General features: G+C 37.5%; 1 pseudogene; it reads right to left on the bottom strand.

The window, feature by feature from the left end:
* Positions 1–851: 851 nt before the first annotated feature.
* Positions 852–22410, bottom strand: LOC112908159 (ribosome production factor 2 homolog pseudogene; annotated as a pseudogene).
* Between the last annotated feature and the right edge of the window lie 175 nt (positions 22411–22585).

Below are 22585 nucleotides of genomic sequence, written 5' to 3'. Positions count from 1 at the left end.
CTGAAATTGTTTTCTGCGTTAATACAGTCTTGTTTCTAAGTGGTCATATGGATTTCTGCAGAAGCCAGTTCCACCATGACTGGTTCCTTTCAGTGACATCTGTGTGAGTGGGATGTTCACACATTATGCGAAAACTGCCTTAGAATTGTGCTTCGTTTGATGTTACACCAATTTTATGCTTTTCTTTTTCCCTTACGTTGCCTCTCTAAAGACTCAAAATTTAATAATCACAGTAAGGTTGGCGCAGCAAAACCGTGGCCCTTGATACAGCTGAGCACTTACCAGCGTCTCAGTTCTGGATTTGCGCCCATCTGCTTTGCTTATAATGGTGAAAATTCAAGTAACGCTGTTCCTCTGAGGCTGTATTGTCCATAAATGGTTCGTTTCTTCCTTCTTCTTGAGTTAGAGTCGTTCCTAAGTTTCCAAAGAGGCTGGCCTTCATGGAGAAGCAACGTGAATCAGGTGGCTGCATGGTACTGAGAAGGACCTGGCTTGCTGCTTCCATCAATAGCTCCCAGGGGGCCTCATCTGTAGCTTTAAAAGGAGTGAATTGCTCAGCTTTGGGAGTTACCTTCAATCTTGGTGCCATGTGAAACAAAAGAGATATATTTTTAATGAAATAGTACTCAGTTTGGGAGTAAAAGCCTCCTGAAAAAGAATCCTACTCTCTTCCCGTTGGGCCATGTATTTGGAAAAGCCACATTGCTGGAGCATCTTGGCTTGTCTGTAGGAAGACCGCCTAAATGAGTAACTTGTTTTAATATAATAGCTCAGGATTGTTGTGACAGGAACAGTCTACAAAACACACCGTAGGGAGCCCTTACCCTTATGTCACTTGAGGGTGCTGTAATTCAGATGGGAAAAACCAGAGGCTGCAAAACAGTGACCAGTGGGCTGATCAGGCCTATGGGTACTTCCTTCACCCGATACAAGGCTTTAAGAAATATTGATCGGTTACCAGCATGTAAAAATTTGGATTTCAGGTTTATTCCAGAAAACTGGGAGGTGTGGTATTGCTGGGCTGTCATTCCTGCAAGGTCACAGTTCACAGAGTAGAGTGTCAATGTTCCTTCAGGTAGGAACAGAGGCTTACTCTTTTAAATTATTTGCTTACCTCCTGTAGGCCACATATATGCACATATGTATGTATGTATATACATATTTTTGAGAGGCTAAGAAGCAAGAGGGAATTCTTCAAGACAGCTCAATTTGTTGTCTCAGGTTCTCAGAGAGTAAATGATTCTGTGCTCCTACAACACTCCGTGCCTACCTACTTTTCACAATATATCCTTACTGTTCTTCCCCAAGTCTGCCTCCCCCTACAGACCTAGAGGGCAGGGACTCTATCCCAGTTACCACTGTGATGTCCCAGTGCCTGTTCCTGGATGTAAGGCCTTAGAGAATTGCTTTTTGAGTGAATGAATGCTTGGGTGGATAAATAAATGAGTGGTCCATTGGGCTATTTATCATGACATGAGTTTCCTCACCCATGGGCATAGAAAGGTGATTTAGGATAGATTTTTCTCAACACTTGGTACTTCTGGGGCAGTTGGCATCAATGCCATTTGAAGTCCCCACCTGAGCTATATATTCGAGCAGTACTATGGCCATGGAGAAGCTTTATTTTTCCTTGAGTATCGGGAATAACAATTCTTATTTGATCATCCTATTAAAATTAACACAAAACCTAACAAAAGCTCATTATTCCTGTCAAGTTTTTAGTTATTACCTGACAAAAGAAGAAGCCGAAGTCATCCAAAAATATAATTTCTGTTCCCCCTTTGGGAGAATAATATGTTCAGGTTTTCTTTCATTGTAATTTCCTTTGACTACGCGGTTCTGTTTTTAGTTAGCACATTATAAAACACTGTAAAATTTTCTTTCCCACATCCCCTTTGTCAGGAATGTAAATACAAAATGTTCAATGTTTTGGAACAGTTTTGATGTATTTCCCCTTTAAATTAGGATTGTAACAGCTAGAAGATGCCATAGCTATTTAATCAAAGGGTAAATATTTTATGACTACAATCAAGGGGAAGCTATTGGACGAATGGAATCTGAGGGTGGTTATTCTAATTGGAATTAGTGCATAAGAAAAGCACAAGCAATTCCCTGTATAGAGAAGGTGAAGCTAATTTCATTCAATCACATTAAGGACAGGTCTATTGTGAATGAGCTTTTAATCATTTTGTGACAAATTAGAAGTTACCTTTTGGTTTGTTGCTCGCGTGGAGACTTTAATATTTCTGTCACTCTCATCTTGTGTAGTTATCAATCACGTTGACATTGACGTATTTTAGAAGCAGTTAAATTTAAATAATGCGGAGTCATGTGTATTGAATTCTGGTTTGTATGCACTTATATTGTAAAATTAGAAATAAGTTAATTTTTTAAGTTAATTTCATCGGGGGAATCATCAGAGATGGTGAAAAAAACATTTTTTTTTATTAAAAAGGGGATAATATAAGGTCTGGCTCAGAGAATTTCTGAGTAGATTCTATCTTCTGGGAGTAGTACTCACTACAAAAATACAAAGTCTTGTTAAAACAAGTTGTGCCTGGAGAAGTTGCAATGAATGTTAATTACTCCATTTTTAATTACATATCTCTGAAAGCATATTTTCATAGAGTATATTTAATACTACAAAGACTACACATTTGGTATGCTTACTATTTTAAAAATGATTTTAACTAGATTTTATATTAGAATATCAGTAAAAAAAAAAACAAAGCACTTGCTCAGATTTTAACGCAGATTTTACTGTTTCTTGACTGGAAAAACCACATTTTTTTCTCTGCAAGGGTAATCCTTAGTAAAGATTTGTCTCCTTTCTGGACATCTCAAACTTCTTCCTTGTTTTAGAATGAGACCTATAGCAACTTAAGTCTCAAATGTTTTTCTATTTGACAATTTAGCGAAGAAGCAGTGCAAAGGAAATTCATCTAGCTCTCCACTGGAAATGAATTCCCCATGATTCTGGTGGTGAGTTCCTATGGTATTAAAATGTTGTAAGTATATAGCAGTTACTGAACCCGTGGAGTAGCAATTTTCCCCACCTAAATATAATTTTGTTATTTCTATAAAGAAGATTTTAAAAATATCTAACAAAGAGAAATCCCACCAAGGTAATCTTCTTAGGCAAATCCTTGTTTGATGTGGAACAGTGGATGGGAAAATAGGAGCAGCAGGCCACTTGTGGCCTGCTGGGATATTCTATCAAGCACTGGACTTCTAAAAGAACCTTTGTCAAGGGCTTGTTCCTAGACTCTTAGGACAGCACTGTAGAGTTACATCATGGCTCTCAGGAGACCCTGGCTGTGGGGAAAAAAACATCTTAAGCTCACCTAAAACCGTAGGGTTGTGACCTCCTCTGTCCCATGTCTAGGAGGCTAAGCACAGGAGAGGGCTGCCAGAAGGTCTTCCTAAGATTTTCTGCTGCTCTTGTAGGGCTCAGGGAAGTCCTCATTTCCAAAACTGAAAGTCAAAAGGACTCTCATTTATCTCAAATTTTAGATGCATCGCTTGACTCTAGCAGTGATACAGCTCAGTGCTCAGTGGAAGTCTTCTAAAGGCGGATTGTGATGAAAAGCCCTTTTACAGGCTCTGAGGCACTTGACACTTGCTCCAGGGCTCCCTTCGAGAAGCTGTCCTTTCTATAAGGCAGTTTCACCAAGTGTCCTTGCTCCTGAATTAGAGACTCCTACTTCTCTGGCATAGAAGAGATGTGCTGAATCCACAGGAATCTAAAGCACACCCACAACTCAATTTAGGTAAACCGCCCACCCAAGCAATATCAGTGTGTTCATTTTAAAATAAAAATGGAGATACCAAATGTATTACACATTCTTGGTCTCGCAGTGACAAATTGATGTAGTTACAGAAAATATGTATATTTAATTTAAATAAATTCTGTTGATCTTTCTCAGGCTTCAGGATCATATTTTAGCACATTGATTCAGACACTGTGACAAACAGTTGTATAAGCTTCTGAAGAAAAATTAATGATCTGTCTCCTGAATCTTCTTCCCTTATTCTTAAAAAAAAAAAAAAGTTGTCATTGTCACTACTCAATTTCTGTCACTTAATCACCTCACTCCCAGACCATCAAGATAGCTTTTCAGTTGTTTCTCTTGTGACTAGATTCTTCTCCATATGCAACTCCAGACCATCATATTATTGTCAGATTAATTTTCTTAGAAATATGTTATGCTGGAAACCCTTCAGTAGTTCCTTATGTTTAGCATAAACACGCATGTACTTATTAAAAGATGAAATTTGATTATGCGGTTTTTTTTCTGCTTAACTTTCTGTGTTGGCTCTCCATTGCCCTTAAAATACAATACAGATGTCTTAAAAATGGTTCATCTAGCTCTTTATGACTTGTCCCTCACCCCGTCAATAATAACTTCGCTTATCTCCATTTTCTTCATGAAGACTGGGCTGCCCTGGATTTTGTTTTAGTGTCATGACCTTCTCCACAATTAGCCACGGTTTACTTAGTATCTTAAGGAAATGCTGAGAAGACAGAGACAGTTCACAGTTAAAGGTCTTGATTGGAAAGAACAATCACTAATCTGACTGCTTCTCTCCATCGTGATTCCACCAATACCCTAGTTCAAATCACCATTATTTCTTGTCTTGACTGTGTACTTTCTATCTGGTTTACTCCTGTCCATTCCTGGCTTATTTCCGGTTTTCTTTAGGCCTAAGCATTTGTCATGTGTGATCCTGACAGAGCCTTTGTACTTCCTGCCCACTCTGTCTCAGATGCTGCTGCTTCTCCTCAATGCCTAGGTATATCGTTCTCATCATTTACTTCTGAAGTCTATTATGCCTGCCTCAAGAAAGCCTTCCTTAATCTCTCTGACTATATCCAATACCCTTCTTAAATGCATTTTTATCCCTATGTGCTGCTTCTTCATGGCACTTTGTGCAGTTATCAGTTTTACATTTGTTTTTATACGTGTTTTGTGTGTATCTGTCCTCTCCATGACACAGTAGGCTCCATTAAGAGAAGCGCCCTGTTTGGTTTTGTTTTCCTTCTTGAAAGATTATTGTGTCTCTGGTGTCTGGCTTAGTACTCAGTCAAAAAATAGGTATACTCAATAATATTTTGAGAATGATCATTGAATGATAGATCAAGGTTTTGCCTTAAGCTTATTTCAAATTTTGATCCAGATCACCATCACCTTTCCCCCATAATGAACATCACAGCTGGAGATTTTTATCCATTTTAATTTCTCTAGAATATTCACATCTTTGTTTTCTGAGACAATACTTCAGCTAAGCCAGATTCTCTCATGTCCTCTCTCTTAGCATTTTTAAAGGTAAGATAGATTTCTTGTTTAATTGTTTTAAAAAATCAGATGCCAAGTGACCAAAGTTTTTTTTTTTTGACCAAAGTTTTATATGAAGCAGCTTCCTAATATTATAGCATTCTTAAAAAGTTATAAGCCATAAAAATATGGGCATTGTTAATCAACTAGGAATCAGAAGGGAAAAAATAAACGTGAACAAAAGCAAAATCTATATGTAGACATCTGAGTATGCAAGTTATTCCATCATGAATAGGTTAATCGAGAGTGATGATTCACATGTGCTTCTGCTTACCTGGTAATTTATTTCATTCTACTTCCAATAGCGAGTCTCTGTGACCTTCAGTCTTATTTTAGGTCCCAAGTTCTACTTTAGCTCTGGGTCTTTCCGCAGGCAGTTCTCTCAGCCTGGTGTGTTCCACCTTGCTCTCCTCCTTCTTTCTGTTACTACATGTTCCTCAGGTCTGGCTCCAAATAGCAACTCCCCAACCCCAAGGGTGTCCTTCTCTGCCAGTCCTGTCCATTCCCCCATCATCTTTGTTCAATACCTATGTTTTCCTTCTGGTTTATCAGCTTTCCCCAGGTGAAGCCATGTCTTATTTTCTTCTTTTCTTTTCTTTTCTTTTTTCTTTCTTTCTTTTGTTTCTGTATCAAGTATGATTATGATGCCTGGTATTTAAGAGCTGCTAATTAGTATCAAATGGATCAATGAATGTTCCTTAACATCTGAATGAAACCTGTACCTCACACTGCCTATATGAGTATTATACTCCATTTCTTTGGTATTACTCTTACCATCTCTAGACTTTCTGTGACAGTCTGTTTTTCTAAAAGAGCTATATATCTGTATATCTATCTAAGTATGTTTTTGTTGTTATTCTTGTTGTTGTTAGAGACTTCCTTTCAACCTCCATTCATCATGGTTATCCAACTCAAATGCCATCTGCTTGACTGTACTGTGCCTTTGTATTTCCCTAGCCAGGAATGATCCTTCTCTCTGTGCTTTCAAAGCAATTAATTTCTCATACTTTTAAGGTAATGGCCCCTTGTGCTACAGGCATTAATGAAGGATTCATGTATCTTCACTGAGACTGGAAACTCTTTAAGAACACGGGCTATTTTTTTTTTATTGCATTCTTCTATTTCTCATAACTCCCAACATAATACCTTGCACATAAGACTCATGTACTCATTTAATATTTGTTGCAAGGATTGGATAACAGTCATTATAGGTAACCAAAAGTTTTTTTGGTAATACTTTTCTCTGCATAATCTAGGTATTCAGACCCCTTTGTGTGGTAAAGATTCTTTTATTGTAGAGTCTTATTTAAGCAGTTAAATTTTTTGTGTGTGTTTCATCTGATATTAGGAATTCCCTTTAGATTTAGTGAATCTTTGACTCAGTAAAAATAGCTCAAACTGTAGTCATGATTCTCCGAAATGGTAGACTAAGAATAGAAGCATTTTCTCTGGTTTACAGAGAAGCTACTGAATGTCAGAGTTGATCCTCAGCCAGCATGATTGGGTCCTATTCAAGAATTACTGGAATTAAACTGGGCAAAGTAAATTGAAGAGTCAGCATGGTTCTAAGTTTGTTTGGTTTCCAACTAGCATACAGAAAAGCATATTTGAGAGTGTCCAGTGTGCTTAGGAATTTAAAGGGCTGTGGAAAACTTTTTTTGTCTATGAGAAGAAACAAGATGATAGTTCAGAACTGCAGTGCATCTGTCCTCCCCTTCTCCCCAGATACCATTTCTCTCTTTCAAGAAAAAAACATTCTAAGTTCAAGAAAATTAGGAAGAGATTTATGAGTAGCACACACTCAGGACTTCAGGGTTATGACCGACAAGTCACCAGGGGAATAAGTATGCCAAATATTCCTAATGATTATACCAACATAACCACAAGGATGCTTTGACATTTGCCTACAAGTCACTTGCACCTGCATTCAGGGGCCTCAGGCAAATACATCAGGAGATGTCGGGGATCAGATGACCCATCTCTATAGCACTGAATATGGTACCAGGGTATAAGTTATGGAATGTGAAATGATCTTCAGATAAAGGGATGTTTATATGGGTCAATCCAGCCCTAGTCTCCATAAATTATAACTTGGTTAGAAAGTGGATGCCTATTTGTAGCTTGGCGCTGCCTGTGGAAAGGTGAAGAAGTAAAATTAACTACTCTGCAGGGGATCAATTTGGGAGACTGTTAACACTAAAGGATCAGACTTTTTTTTGCCTTTATCACAGAAAGACCTAGGAACTCCATGTTGCAAACCTACTATTTTCCCTATTGAGGAGAAAGGCAGTGGTGACAACTGAAATCACAGTCATTGATGGCTTATTTTCAACTTTCAGAGGTATACCTCTATGGAATAATTTCTCTCGGACCCAGTAGCAAACTTCCAACCATATTTTTTCAAAGACTGTATTCTGTCTACTTGCAGAATGGGAGCAGTAGGAGCATTTTCAGAGTTACTTGAGAATTTTTGATCAATAGAGAAGAAGTTCTTGGGTTTAGAGAAAATGAATAGGGGAGACACATTCAGGGAGTTCTGAGACTGCTCATGATTTGTGTTAAACCAATTCCCAAGATTCTCAAAGGTCTGAACAGAAATATCATTGGCTGTACATGGCTGTACATGACAAAGAGTATAGACTTTACAGAAATAATTCAGGGAAGTTGCTAAACAAATACAAACAACAGAAACAACAAACCCTGGGGAATGATGGACTCTGATTCCTAGAGTTTCTACATTATATTATTTCAAATGTCCACCTTTCAGTAAAGATTATGAGACACTCACAGGGAAATGAGGCCCATAAACAAGAAGCAACAACAACAATGCAATTAATAGAAACTTCTCCTAAGGAAGCCCAGATGTGGAACTTCTTGGATAAAACCTTAAAGTATCTGTTAAAAACATGCTCAGAGAACTAAAGAAGAAATCATGCCTAGTAAAAGTAAAGAAAAATAAGGAAAAGACATCTCATTAAATAGAAAATATCAAAATGATAGATTAGAAAAAAACTAAATAGACAAGCTGGAGTTGAAAATGACAATATGTGAAACGAAAAATTTCCTGTTGTCAAGGGGACTCAACAGAAGCTTTGAACTTGCTGAAGAAAGAGTTAGCAAACTTGAAGACCATCAGTTGAGATTATCCAATGGGAGAAATAGAATGAAGAAAAATGAAGAGGGTCTCAGAAACTTGTAGAATATCACAAAACATATCAACACACGTATTAGGGCAATTCCAGAGGTCAGGAGAGCAAGAGGTAGAAAGAATATGTAAGGAACTCATGACACAAACTTGCCAAATTTAAGAATATCAGTCTGCACGTCCAAGAAATCCAACAAAAGTCAAGAAAAGGAAACTCAAATGCACACCTATGTACGTCATAATCAAACTATTAAAAGATGAAGACAACAGAGAATTTTGGTAGCAGTGAAAGAAAAAGGGCTCCTTGTCTCATTTAGAGCTCCTTGCTCTCCAGTTATCTGCTGTCTTATAGCAAAGAACTCATGACCACCACACGCCGTTTCCACATCCCAGCTGCCATAGGCCTGTTGCTCTGGGCCTTCAACCTTGGATTCTGTTTCTGGCTCAGATATGTTTATCATGCTTTGGAGCTGGACTGTGTATTCAAATTGTGACATTTTGACTATTATTGTCAAAGGTTTGAAACATGACATAAAGTCAAAATGTATAGCAAGGGCTTGACCAGAGTCTCCCCTCTCCCTGGTTAGGTCTTTTAGATGGTATATTTCTAGAAGCCATTTGCAGGAGTTGCACTGTATCTGCGTTGCCACCAATAGGCATTAGAATCTTGACTTCAATATCATTTGTGTATTTATCAAGGTATTCAAAGGAGTTCTCCAGTTTGCAACTTTATATAGACAACAAAAGGATCTGATAAAAGTGACTGAAAAAAAACCTAAACAATCAGCATTGGGTAATAGTTTACAAAATGACATATTTCTAGATACCATGGCATGTAATAATATGTAGTGTAGTTCTGATGTTAAATTTCCAAATATTTTCTTCCAAACAACTGGTAACGTTTTTTTTTTTAGCCAGGTGGGCTTCATGGAAGAGCTTCTCTGGTCTTATTCACAACCATTCCTTCTATCACCATCTTGGCCCCCAGTACACACGGAGCTGCTTTTCTAATCTATTCTAACCCTTCAGAGGTTAGAATGGACCATTCATTTGCTTTAAAGTCATAATCTTGTGGTTTTGTTCTTTCAGAATACTCTACCTCTCCTGGGAGTACCGGTGCCCCAATCTGAGAAATGGTGATCTTAAACAAATATTTTGAGGGGAAAAAACCCAGTCATTTCATAACTTTTTATTATGGCAGCAACACTGATATGTAACTGACTATGACTATCATTTAGCATAAATGAGTCTAGAACAAGATAAACACAACTGTGTTATTGTTATCTTAGCACTGTTTCTTTAATCCTGAAATCCATTATGTGCAGAATTGTTCTTCCCAGCTACTCAGGGAAATCTTGGGCAGATTCAATGGATTTTCTGTTCACTTTTAGACACTGTATAGTCCAGTCAAGTTTATTAGCAAAACTTCAATATTTTGCAATTAAAAATTATTCTTCAGTTCTTTACTTCTGCCCTGACTCAGGTTCCCAAACTGATAGTGAATTTGAGGGATGATAGATTATTTTTCATGCTTTATCGCCAATCTTCTTTGTAGGTGCTGGTTCTTGCCCCCTCTCAGAGGAGGCCCCAGGGGTGATCTTTAGAGGTAATAATCAGATGTTATTGCCTGGCCTATGGCAGATATCCAGCAACAATGGCAGTGTTGCCGTGGGGGCACCTTAGTGGTTTTGCCACTAGTGGATTCTTGCTCGTACATGGGCTCCTTTACTGCATAACTTCTGTGGGTTCCCTTTGTTGACAGAAAATCAATACTTCTTGGCTTTCCAAACTTGGGAAGCACAGTCCTTTCCTAACATGCCTGGCACACACTTCTGCTGTCACATGTGGTAATTAGCCATGTTGTGACAGTTTTGTCTTTTACTGGTAGGAGCCAGGAACTATCTCAAACCCTAGTAACAAGTGGCAAGCTTTCTGAATGGTTCTCTTGCAGCCCTGCTCACTTAGGAAGAAAAGGAAAATGGAAGGCTCCCCAGCAACTTCCTCACTACTCCATCTTCCTTGATCTTTCTCCTCAGCAACCTGCCTACTATCTCTCTGGCGAGGGATGAGCTAAGAATGTCAAAGCTACTTTCCAATAACCAATATAATTTTTAAAATACTACCTTAATTTATACAAAAAATGTGCTATTTTAGTTTTTATTTTGTTGTCTTAAAAGATTTTACTTATTTATTTGAGAGAGAGATTGAGAGCAGGGGGGAGAGGGAGAAGCAGATTCCCTGCTGAGCCCAGAGCCCAGGACAGCATAGGGCTAGATCAAGACCTGGCATCCAGTATGATGCTGAGTTTGTGGCTTTTAAAGATTTATATATTATATTTATTTGAGAGAGAAACAGAAATAGAGAGCAAGCAAGCACACAGAGGGAAGAGACGCAGACTCTGGCTGAGCAGGGAGATGCTCCCAAAAGGAGCAGAACCCTGGGATCATGACCTGAGCTGAATGCAGATGCAGTAACTGACCCACGCAGGTCCCCCTATTTTTAGGTTTTACAAAGCATTTCTTTGAAAGTATTTTTGGGTAAAAATATTTTATAGAGCTATCATTACAATAAAACAAATTTTGGAGTCAATCAATAGCTATTTCAAAAATTATTTAACTTTAATCATTTCAGTGATCATTTTCACACCAAAGTTTGCCAGTTTGGATTTAAAAAAAAATATGGTCACTTTATTTAAAGAACATGTTCTTTAAACATGTAAAACTCAGGTTGGCCAATAACTCATTTGATTATTTTTTAAAAACTGGCTTGATTTACTTTATTTCAGACTTGAATGATCTATTGAAAATATTAATGCCAATTTGATACTGACTTAATGATCGTATTCACTTTTATCCCCTATAATAGTCATGATGCTTATGTTTTCTAGACTCAGATTGGTTTGTCTAAGAGCATCTCAAACATCTTCCCTGGATGTCTTGGGCCACTAAGTGGCCCTACTGTTGTTTTAATCATTCAGTATACAGGGACACCTGGGTGGCTCAGTTGATAGAGCATGGCACTCTTGGTTTCCACTCAAGTCCTGATCTCAGGGTTATAAGATCAAGCCCTTTGTCAGGCTCTGTGTTCAGTCCAGAGTCTGCTTGAAATTCTTTCCCCATTCCCTCTGCTCCTTCCCATACTCACTCTCTTTCTCTCAAAGAAATAAAATAAAAATAAAAATAAAAATAAAAATAAATCATGCAATATATATGAGTCCCAGATATCATGGTGACTATAACCTATCTATTCCCTTTAAGACTGTCCACCATGAATAAGCTTGTTTGTATACCGTGTATGTGTACATTGTCTTTACATGTTTTAAAAAACTCCTTTTATTATTTTTTGTTTTCCTACACATTTCAATTTGTATATAATAATAGTTATTTATTTTTTAAAAAGATTTTATTCATGAGAGACAGAGAGAGAGGCAGAGACACAGGCAGAGAGAGAAGCAGGCTCCATGCAGGGAGCCTGACATGGGACTCAATCCCAGGTCTCCAGGATCACACCCTGGGCTGCCCGCAGCACTAAACCATTGAGCCACCTGGGCTGCCCTAATAACAGTTATTTAAAAGAATAGTTCACAGCTACAATTATATTTGAATGTTTAAAACTGTTCTACTAATTGACGATACTGATTGAAGCAACTTGCTTTAAAACCTTCCAAACTATGAAATTTATACCAATGATAGATCTATGGTAATTATTATTATTTTTCATTCTACAAAAGGAATTATTATTCTAAAAACATCTCTTTAAGTAGTAGGGAACCTTTTGAGGCATTGCATTATAATTTATTAATGTGAAGTTATTCAGCTTTTATTTTTTTTAAAGGACACATCTGCTGCATAAAAGCAACATACATTTGTAATTACCAAGAAGAGTTATAAGTAAACAGTGTTAAGAAATGGAAAGATCTTGTCTAAGTTAAAACCTGCCTAGGAGGGTTGGGTATTTTTTTGTTGTTGTTGTTTTTAACATTTTATTTATTTATTTGAGAGAGAGAGAGAGAAAGAGCACGAGCAGGGGTAGGGGCAGAGAGTGAGGGAGAAGAAAATTCTCTCATTGAGTAGGGAGCTCGATAGGGGGCTCAATCCTAGGACCCTGAGATCATGACCTGAGCCGAAGTACCAGGGCTATCTTCTTTTGAGTCAACTGTGTATTTCCTCATTTGCAACAAGAGTGGGCTATTTCTATCTCAAATAAAAAAGATTTAGTTTTAGATAAAATGTTGAGATTTGGCCCTAGACTCACATTCCCTGATTTTATTGCTGTTCAGTTGATTTTACATACTAGGAGGCTAAATAAAGCATTTCCCTTCCTGTGTCTCTTGCTGGTGAAACTTGCTTTGTGTTTCGAGGTTCCACATTCTGTTCAATTATGTTTGTTTTCTACAAGGGATTTCATCAAGTTAAAGAAATATATTTTTAGTAAGCAGGTTAATCTGTTCTTCTAGTAATTGTAATACGGGGAAAATTATTAAGTAGTACGCAAAGGAATGTGTATTTCTTTCTTTTCTTTTTGTTTCTTAATAGTAAATCCAGACATGTATCCAGAGAAGTATCTTCTTTGTAGAATTATTGTTTATTAGGTATTTTTAACTTTTAAGCCCAGCTGTCATCAGTTTAATACAAGTCTCTGTACTGATTAATTTATATACAATTCCCTGAAGCTACTCAAAACATAGTAACTGTGCAAATATACATACTCTATAACTCCCTTCCTTTTATTTCTTGTTATTTAGGTTTTTTTTTATTAAATACAGTTAAACAAATGCTTTCGCTTCAATTTGTCTGCTGAAGAAACCAAAAACTCATCCATCATATGCTTTAATTTCCAGAAAATTAAGATGGTGGATTTATTTTCCTTTTTTTTTAATCATCGGTGGGACAGGGCCAGCCCTAAAATAGAGGTTTAGTTGAAAATAATCTGTTGGGCTACAAAATATGCTTATGTCTTCTCTGAGGGAAAGTTTTTGTAATTTCAGGATGGAAGGAAGCAGGACTAAGTGATGGTTGGAAAACATGGAGAGAGAGACAAGTTGGTTGGAAGAGTGAGCACTGGAGTGAGGAAAGAAGGGCCCCTTGCTGTGGCCAACAACTCACTGGCTTTGATCTGCTGTTTTATTTTTTTTTTAATTTTTTTTATTGGAGTTCAATTTGCCAACATTTAGCATAACACCCAGTGCTCATCCTGCCAAGTGCCCCACTCAGTGCCCATCACCCAGTCACCCCAACCCCCCGCCCACCTCCCTTTCCACTACCCCTTGTTCATTTCCCAAAGTTAAGTGTCTCTCATGTTTTGTCTCCCTCTCTGATATTTTCACTCATTTTCTCTCCTTTCCCTGATCTGCTTTGAAGGGCAGTGCTGGCTCACAGCCTGGCCCGGAAATGGCCAAGTTACCCCAATGTGAGACAGAGCTGCTTTCCAGGAATCTCCAGATGTTGTGATCTGGAAGATTTGCCCTGCCTTGGGTGCCTGGGTGGCTCAGTTGGTCAAACATCTGCCTTCAGCTCAGGTCATGATCTAGGGGTCCTGGGATCGAGCCCTACATTGGGCTCCCTGCTCCAGGGAGAGCCTGCTTCTCCCTCTGCCTCTCTTTCAATCCGTCTCTCATGAATAAATAAATAAAATCTTTTTAAAAAGTTCTTTAAAATGTGCTCTCCCTTGTTCTTTTTTTTTTTTTTTTAAGATTGATTGATTGATTTAGACACAGGCAGAGACATAGGCAGAGGGAGAAGCACACTCTGTGGGGGCCCAATGGGGACTGCCTCCCAGAACCCCCAGGATCATGCCCTGAGCCTAAGACAGACATTCAACCGCTGAACTACCCAGGCGTCCCTGCCCTGCCTTGTTCTACAGCCAACTTGACCATAAGGATAATTCATTCCACTACTCCATTTAGAAACATCCTGGGATTTTGAGGCAAAAAATTACCAGGTAATCTGGACTTCTCAAAGATTTCCACATCATCACATTGAAAAGCTAGTGCTTATAATGAGCCATTTTACTCACAGAAAATCTTGATTAAGCTCAGTCTGTGTGTAGTAGCAGCACTAGTAACAATCAGTTTTTACTTATTATGTGCTTGAAACTGTACAAGGGACTTATTTCACGGGACCCTTTGCAGAATTATTATTATCTGCATTCAACTGGATGGAGAAATTGAAGTTTCAAAAGGAGTAGTAACTTTTTCAGGTCACATGGCTAGTAAGTAGGGGTGCCTGGGTTTGAGTTAAGAACTCTCTACCTTCTGAGACCATTTCCTTTTCCCTGCTTCATTATGTTTCATATACTGTTATGAGTAGGGGCCATGGGTAGGAGGAGAAGGAAAATATGGCCCCTTTCTTTGGACAGCATATGATCTAGTTGGGGAGATAAATATGTTATCTGTAAAACAACCAGACATAAATTTAGTTAGTTGAATATCAAATTCTGTACCACAGGATCACATGTGTTTTTACTTCATGATGTGATCTTTGTTCTAGAGGCCCTGCATTTAAAGTTACCAAAAATAATTTCCAAAGAGAGGGGTATAACTCTTATTTTAATTCTTCTATAGGATATTTTTTTCTCAGACTTCCATAAACTATTCTAAATCACATTTATGCTATTCTGGCTTAATCCTAAACTCAACCCCCTTTTCTTTCTCTGACCCCATGGATTTAGATCATGTGCTGGATCAATTGGGTTAAATAGAATAATTGGCACATCAGTTCCCTGCACCTCTCCCATCCCAGACCCCTGAAGCAATGGAAAAATGAAGTGAGGGCATCTGGGTCCTTGTAATGACTTAGCACTGCTTGATTAATTAGACTTTTAACTCCTAAGATCCATTCTCCCTGTGGACAACCTCCTTAACTCCAACTATCTCTTGCTATATGAACCTGTTCTTTTCTTTTATCCCTCTGTCAATCCATCTTTTTCTGATCAAGAAATCCTCTCTGGGTATTATCTCTGTGTCCACACACAGAATCTCATCTTTATTTATAATTTCCATGTGATTCTTACTTATGCTCCAGGATCCATTATTTCCTTAAGCTTCTACTACTCCTGGTTGCCCTCCTCTGATTCCAAAAGATCCTAATAGACTATTTTCTTTGCTTTCATGATCATTGATTATGTTACAAATTTGGGTTAGAGAACCTTACCTAGGACCTCACCACGGATTGCTCATTCATCCGTCAGTCCCTTCCTATCACATTTCTCAGAGTTGTTTTTCCAAAGGGTCTTATTTTCTCATCTACAATCCCATGCTTATCTTTAAGATAGAGCTCAAATAATATGAAGATTTTCCTCATTTTTTTGTCTCCTTATGGGCAGAGTTGTTGTCTGTTTCATCTTCTTTGAAGGTGGCACTATTTGTTTAAGGCATGAACAGAAATATGAAGATATTATAGGATCCTATGATAATCTATATGGCTTTATAACATTATTAATTGCATTTAGATTGACACTGTGAAGATATTCTTTTTCTGCCAAAGCCCTGGTAATTAAGTGACTCAAGAGCCTTTTCTACAAATCTCATTTGCTTATAGTATATTCAGATGGCAAAATCCCCTGATATTAATATAGATTTCAATTACATTAAATAAACCACACACACAAAATGTCTTGTTAGATAGTCCAACCTTACTGTAAAGCACTCTTGTGGTTCCCTTTGATTTAATACGATTATCACCTTCAATAATGAGATGATAGATCTTTAAGTTGTACGGTGGTTGGTTTTGATGGCTGTGTCATATGTATATTTAACAAAATAAACTTTTGTCAGTGTATTGAATTACTATGTAAGAGGAGAAACATAAGATATGTGTGAAGTATAAAATTATGTAATGTTTAGTATGTGCCTTTTAGGAGCTTTCTTACTGAAAGTGGACTCAGGAAAATGCTTTCATCTGAATAAGCATGTTTATGAAAGACTTATTGACATTTCAGGTGCAAACAAATAACTGAACCCTTGAAAAGCATTTCCATTATTTTTAATTTTTAAATTATGGATAAATGAGGTCATAGTACTTTCATTCAAAGAATGACAACGGCATTCTTTCTATATTACTAATGGATTTCTACTTCTAATGGAGGTACTTTGACGATTTTTTTTTTAGTTTTAATCTGCAGAAACTAAGTCTGCTTCACTGCTATACTTGTAATACTGTATCAGTCAGGATCCCATCAGGAGACAGAAACTACACAATAATTTGAACAGAGAAATTTTAATATAGATGATTAAAATTCTATCTATCTACCTATCATCTACCTACTTATAACTAAGAGGAAATAAAAGGATTCTGCAGAATGCTGTGGGTTTGAGGAGTGGAAAGAGAGGAATTTTCTCCAAGGCTGGGGTACAGACTGTTGAGAAGATATGTCTGCAGCTCACTAGAGAGTGAAGTTCCCTGGCTTGCTGAGTTATCGGGACCAGAAATGTTCCAAAGTCCATGGGCCTTGGCTGAGTAAGTGTTGCTGTGAAGCCATCTGGGGCTCCCATGGAGGTCACTTGGAAACTGGCTGTGGGGATGCTTCTGAACTCTTGGGGGTAAGCTGCACTGTGTGCTCTGCTCCTCAGCTCAACAGTACAGGGGCAGTAAGAAGCAAAACTCACTAGGAGTAGGAAAGGAAACACTTTATTCCAGTGTCCTTCTACTACCCGCTACTGACAAAGTTTAACATCATGCCAGCTGGCAAGGCGGAACCACTCAAGTATCAAAAGAAGATAATGAAGGGTAGAGTTGGAGCTGAGAGGCAATAGGTTGAAAACTGGCCAACGATTTATGCACAAAGTTGAACTTGAGTCCATAGAGGAAAAAAATGTCAGTGATTTTTAAAGAGCTCTATTTTAAAATACAGAGAAGCAGAGTGAAAATATTCCCTACCTTTTAGACTGTGATTCACTTCAGTCTTTAATATAATTACCTGGATACATGAACCAGCTTTTAGTTTCCAGGGGGGATGGGGGATGAGAAGAACAGCAGATGGCTATAGCACAGCAATGATAACAGGATTTCATGAACACAGAGTATTTTTCAAGAACAGTTTATGTCCAGCCGGCAATGTGGTCTGGTCTGCAAGTGGTTCATCTGTTTGGAATAATAGGAGGTACCATTAGATACGCTCCAGACAGTAGTGAATATCTAGTTGCCACTCAAACATTGTTGGACATTTATTCCGCTTGAGATCCTAAAACATGCCCACCATGCAGTAGATGCTTAATAAATATTGGTTGAATTAATGAGTGAGTGGGTGCCTGCTATATGCCAGGTATTGTGCCATGTGCTAGAAACATGTCAGTGCTCAAGATACAGTCTCTAGTTAAGGAGGGGTACAGTCTATTCTGAAGGCAATAAAATTTAGGATGGTTAGAGTCTCTACTGAGTGGGAAGAGACAGTTGAAGTTCTGATGGGAGAAAAGAGTTTCGGAGTCTTTAAATCAGTTTGTGTGTATCTATTTGTTTGCAGAGATCAGTCTAATAAAAGGGATTGTTTTTTTTTTTTTTTAACTTCTTCTCTTTTCTCATTCTCTTCTTCCTCATATCTCTTCTTTTGCCCAATTCTCCACCCCATATATTAAAGAAGAAATCCAATGGGTATTTCTAAAAAATAAAAAACCATATTAAAATACCGTTTTACACATTAAAGTTTAATTTAGCATGTAACAGTGAAGGGCATTACTGTTTAAAGTCACTCTATACTTTTGTTAATAATTTCCTTTTGTTTTCCCTCTTATTTCTACTTCGTCCTTCTATTGTCAATAATGCTGCCTTGACCTTGTTTGGATTTATTAAGTATTAAAAATGTTGTAACGAACTAGGGGTGGTGGAAGGGGAGGTGGGCGGGGGGTGGAGGTGACTGGGTGACGGGCACTGAGGTGGGCACTTGATAGGATGAGCACTGGGTGTTATTCTATATGTTGGCAAATTGAACACCAATAAAAAATAAATTTATAAAAAAAAATATTGTTACTGTGTAGTCTCACTAAGAGTCTCAGTCTTATAGACTAGGCCAAGCATTTCTCATGATTATTTGATTTTCTCTTAATTCCATGAACTATTTGGATGTGTATTCATTATGTGTATATTGATATAAAATTTTATTTATTGTAAATGTCCAAAGTTTCATATGTATGTCTATATGTTGATACATCAGTACACACTTACACAAGCACACGTGTTGAAGATTATGGTATAGATGAATAAGCCATCAAAATATAACACGTTTATTTCCTTCTTATCACAATCTCAAATAATTTTGTCTTAAATATGCAGCTCCAATTTAGTCATTTCTAGAAATACAATCTTATGTTAAAAATGGCAAAAATAATTAGTTGGGTTATTTTTTCAAGTCCACTCTCACTTTTATCATCTTACTTTATCAGTTATTAAACTGCCGTCCAGGCCACTATTCCCATTTTGCAAATGGGGAAATGCAAAGTGGCTTGTCACACACATGGTGACAGTGATCTTTTTCTCTTCTGCCAAAGTTACTCTGCCATTGATTCTCCCAGACCAATGGCTGGGCCATTTCAAAATTGAATTTCAAAATAGAGTTAAATATTTAATGCATTTTCAATGTACATATTTGTATTAATCTTTTATTTATATGTTTTGGAGATAAAATATTGGAGTCCGTCTCATAGATGGGGTATAGAATGGGTGCCTATATGTTTTTATATGTACGTGTTGGGCATATAATGGGGTATTTTTCCTCTTTTTAGTGAGGCCTTTTTGTAGGGAGTGTCTTTCAGAAGTCTGACTTAAATGGATCCAGTTCATGCCTGAATAACCCCATTACTATTTTCCCACACTCAACAGCACTGTCATGGGCATTCAGATGAATCCTCAAATAAGTGTGACAAGCCAAGTGAGCCATCAACCCAGAGCTCTGCCTGTGTCCCATTGGGCAGGGTTCAATAGCTGTTTATTATTAACTCTTATTGCTCATTTTAAAGGTGAAACTTTATAGGAGCACACAAAAGCCAAATAAATTTGATTTCAAAGATGCACAATAGTGTCTGGATAAATTACTCAGTGTTTATTGATGTGGCAAAAAGAGAAATAAAGAAAAAAAAATCAGCAAATACAGGCTTAGCTACTTGGAGTTGGAGGTAGGGAATAAAGCCATGCCCTGTAACATTTGCTTCATTGCTTTTATGTTTAAGCATTTTATGCAGTCTCTGCTTTTTGCTGGTTGCCAAAGTAAGTTTATAATTTTATGTCAGATGCTTGAATTATTCAATTAAAAAAAAATGTTAGCCTGAATAAGCCAGCCAAGACTGTAGAAAATAGCAAGCCATATAAAATAGATTATATTTTTACTGGAACATGAACAAAAGCATAAATGTAATTCTGGAGGCGTTTGCCTGGGGATTAGCCACAGCTGGAAGATTTCTGGTGAAACTCTTTATTTTCCTTTTGCACACCATAGCAAAGAGCATCAGCTCCTGTTTGTGATTAGTTTACAAGTTATGACAATGCCTTAGGGTTTATTTTTCTTCAGGTACAGAGCTTCCCTTGGCCATCCTCTCCGGTTCTCCTTGTTGAATAGCAAGTTAGTTTTCCCTATTGTAACAACTTCTAAATGAGAGGTTGTTATGAGCATCAATTACCGGTAAGCCTTTTTTTATATATACTTATTCAGTCTCCACTCAGACATTTTTGCTTCTGAAGTCTTCAGTAGCTCTTAAGAATCTTCATTTTAATGCAAAGCACTCCAGGTGATTCTAATGTAAGTGGCTGAGCATTAACTAAAATGATAATCATAAATCAGACCATACTGGAGGCCAGGGCCTTCCTCAGCAAGAACAAATTCAGATTGCTCAACCCTGCACGTCTACTTTTGGTCTCTTCCAAGAAAAAGTCAGACTGGAGTTGTCCCTTGGACGTGACTGTTTTATCTGGATAACTTCCCTAGCTTGGGGTTCTATGTCAGGCCCTGTAATGAATAGTTGGTGAAATCCTGGAAGGGAGATATTCTTGGTGAAAAAAAAATCAGTCTCTGGCAAGCAGAAACAGGGAATCTTCTAACAATGGTCAGAGACATGGAAGAGACCCGAGGGGTGATAATCAATGGTTAATTTTGCCCACAGGAGGCAAATATGAAATAAAAACATAAACAAATAGCTAAATATCACAAGTAGTGGGTTCTGTCGGTTAGGGCAGAAGTATGTGATAGCCCTGAAAAGTAACTGAACACTTTCTCTAAGTTTTACTGATGGCCTTAAACATTACAGTTTTGGCTTAAATGTCCCCTGACTCAGTTGAGCAACCCTGGAGTTAAGTCTTTGATATTTGTGTTGGCATATTACACCTAAAGAAAAAATACAAATATATTTACACAAAAGGTGAAACACCAAAACGTGAAGCGGTGTCTTGTATCTTGATAGCATTTTATAAATTCCTAATTATGAATATGATATTTCCCCCCTAATCTTTAACTAATCCTTATAATTTGCTGATTATTAATATTACCCTTAGGCTTTTTGGTGCATGTTATGTGTGTCTGATGTCTAGTCTGAGTTTCCAAGAAGTTAGACATTGGAGTTTTCATTAGCCACGTGAAGACATTTTAATAAGTTGAAAGATCATTTGTTTTCAAATAGAGTTGTGAGTACATCTTTTAAAATTCACTTGATTGGGATGCCTGGGTGGCTCAGCGGTTAGGCATGTGCCTTCAGCTCAGGGTGTGTGGTCCTGGAGTCCTGGGATCAAGTCCCACATTGGGCTCCCTGCATAGAGCCTGCCTCTCCCTCTGCCTGTGTTTCTGCTTCTCTCTCTCTCTCTCTCTGTGTGTCTTTCATGAATAAATAAATAAAATTAAAAAAAAAATTACTTGGTTGTTAATATGTACATTTAAAGTTTATTTTTAAAAACTGAGACCTTTTTATGATCTTTTTTTCAAGTAAGAGGCTGACTTTCAACTTAATACTAGTATATTACTGTTCATAATATATATAATCCATAGTTTAGCTAAATTACCATGTTATAAAAATATACAATAAAATATTGTAAGAAACTTAGAAATGACCGATGACTAATAATTCTCTTAAGAAAACAGACTACAATAACATTATAGATGCATTGGCTAAATCCTATCAATTTTTTAAAATTGTCTTTGATTTTTTTCTCCTGGTCTTCTGTTATCCTTTCTGCAGGTCACTTCTTCAACCCCTTCATTTCCCCGGTTTGTAGTTTGTTTAGGTCTTGATCCTGCATATGAATCCTTCCATAAGTTGTACCAAAAGTATCATGGGAGACATTTTTCTTTTTTCTTTTTTTTGGCTTGAGGGCTTTTGGCATTTTCATAGATAATTTATAAAGATCATCTGATGCCAGGTGTGTCCTCCTCAGAATCAGACCCAGTGAGGGCCTCAACTCATCCAGTTCAGTCCTTGGTGTTCTGCAATGAGATTTCCTCAATACTGACTTACAGCTTCAGAAGTAAATCTTCCCATTCAGTGCAGTGAAGTGCAGAACATGCTCTAAACCAGCCAGATGGGTATTTGATACTATGGGGCCTCTGAAGAAATCAATAAGATTTTTCAGCCTTCTGTAGGCTTCTGTTACATCAAAATCATCACCAGCAAATATTAACATGGGTTTTGTTCCCTCGGGACATTTACTATTCTTAATATCTTCTAGAGAGACAAACTTCTCGACACCTAATTCAATCATATCCAGCACATGGTAATCATACATATGACCTATTACTAGATTATTTGGCCTCTTCTTATGAGAGCCAAACACAAATAAAGAATGATCTGACTTCTTTGAAAAGAATTCCAATGATGTCTGATCCTCAGATGGTCTTGTAATGTTTTTCTTTTTATCAGCCTAGCATTTTTAATATTTTCACTGAGTTTTGATTCTCTCTTCTCCAGGAATCTCTTGCCTCTTTTCATTTGGGCTTTACAATTTCATCCAAAGTGTCCATGGCTACCACAACGTGAACTGGGGCCTTTTTATGATCTTTGAATAGATAATTACTACAAGTAAAATTCAGATATCAATAGACTGCACGTAAAGTGGTTTTGTTTTCAGTTTTGCAACAGGCACTATATGGATTAGTATATGTAAAGAAACATGTGCCTCAACTTTGATCCTCATTT

This window comes from Vulpes vulpes, chromosome 2 (assembly GCF_048418805.1).
Source record: "Vulpes vulpes isolate BD-2025 chromosome 2, VulVul3, whole genome shotgun sequence".
Classification (NCBI taxonomy): domain Eukaryota; kingdom Metazoa; phylum Chordata; class Mammalia; order Carnivora; family Canidae; genus Vulpes; species Vulpes vulpes.
This window is presented reverse-complemented; position numbering and strand designations above follow the sequence as displayed.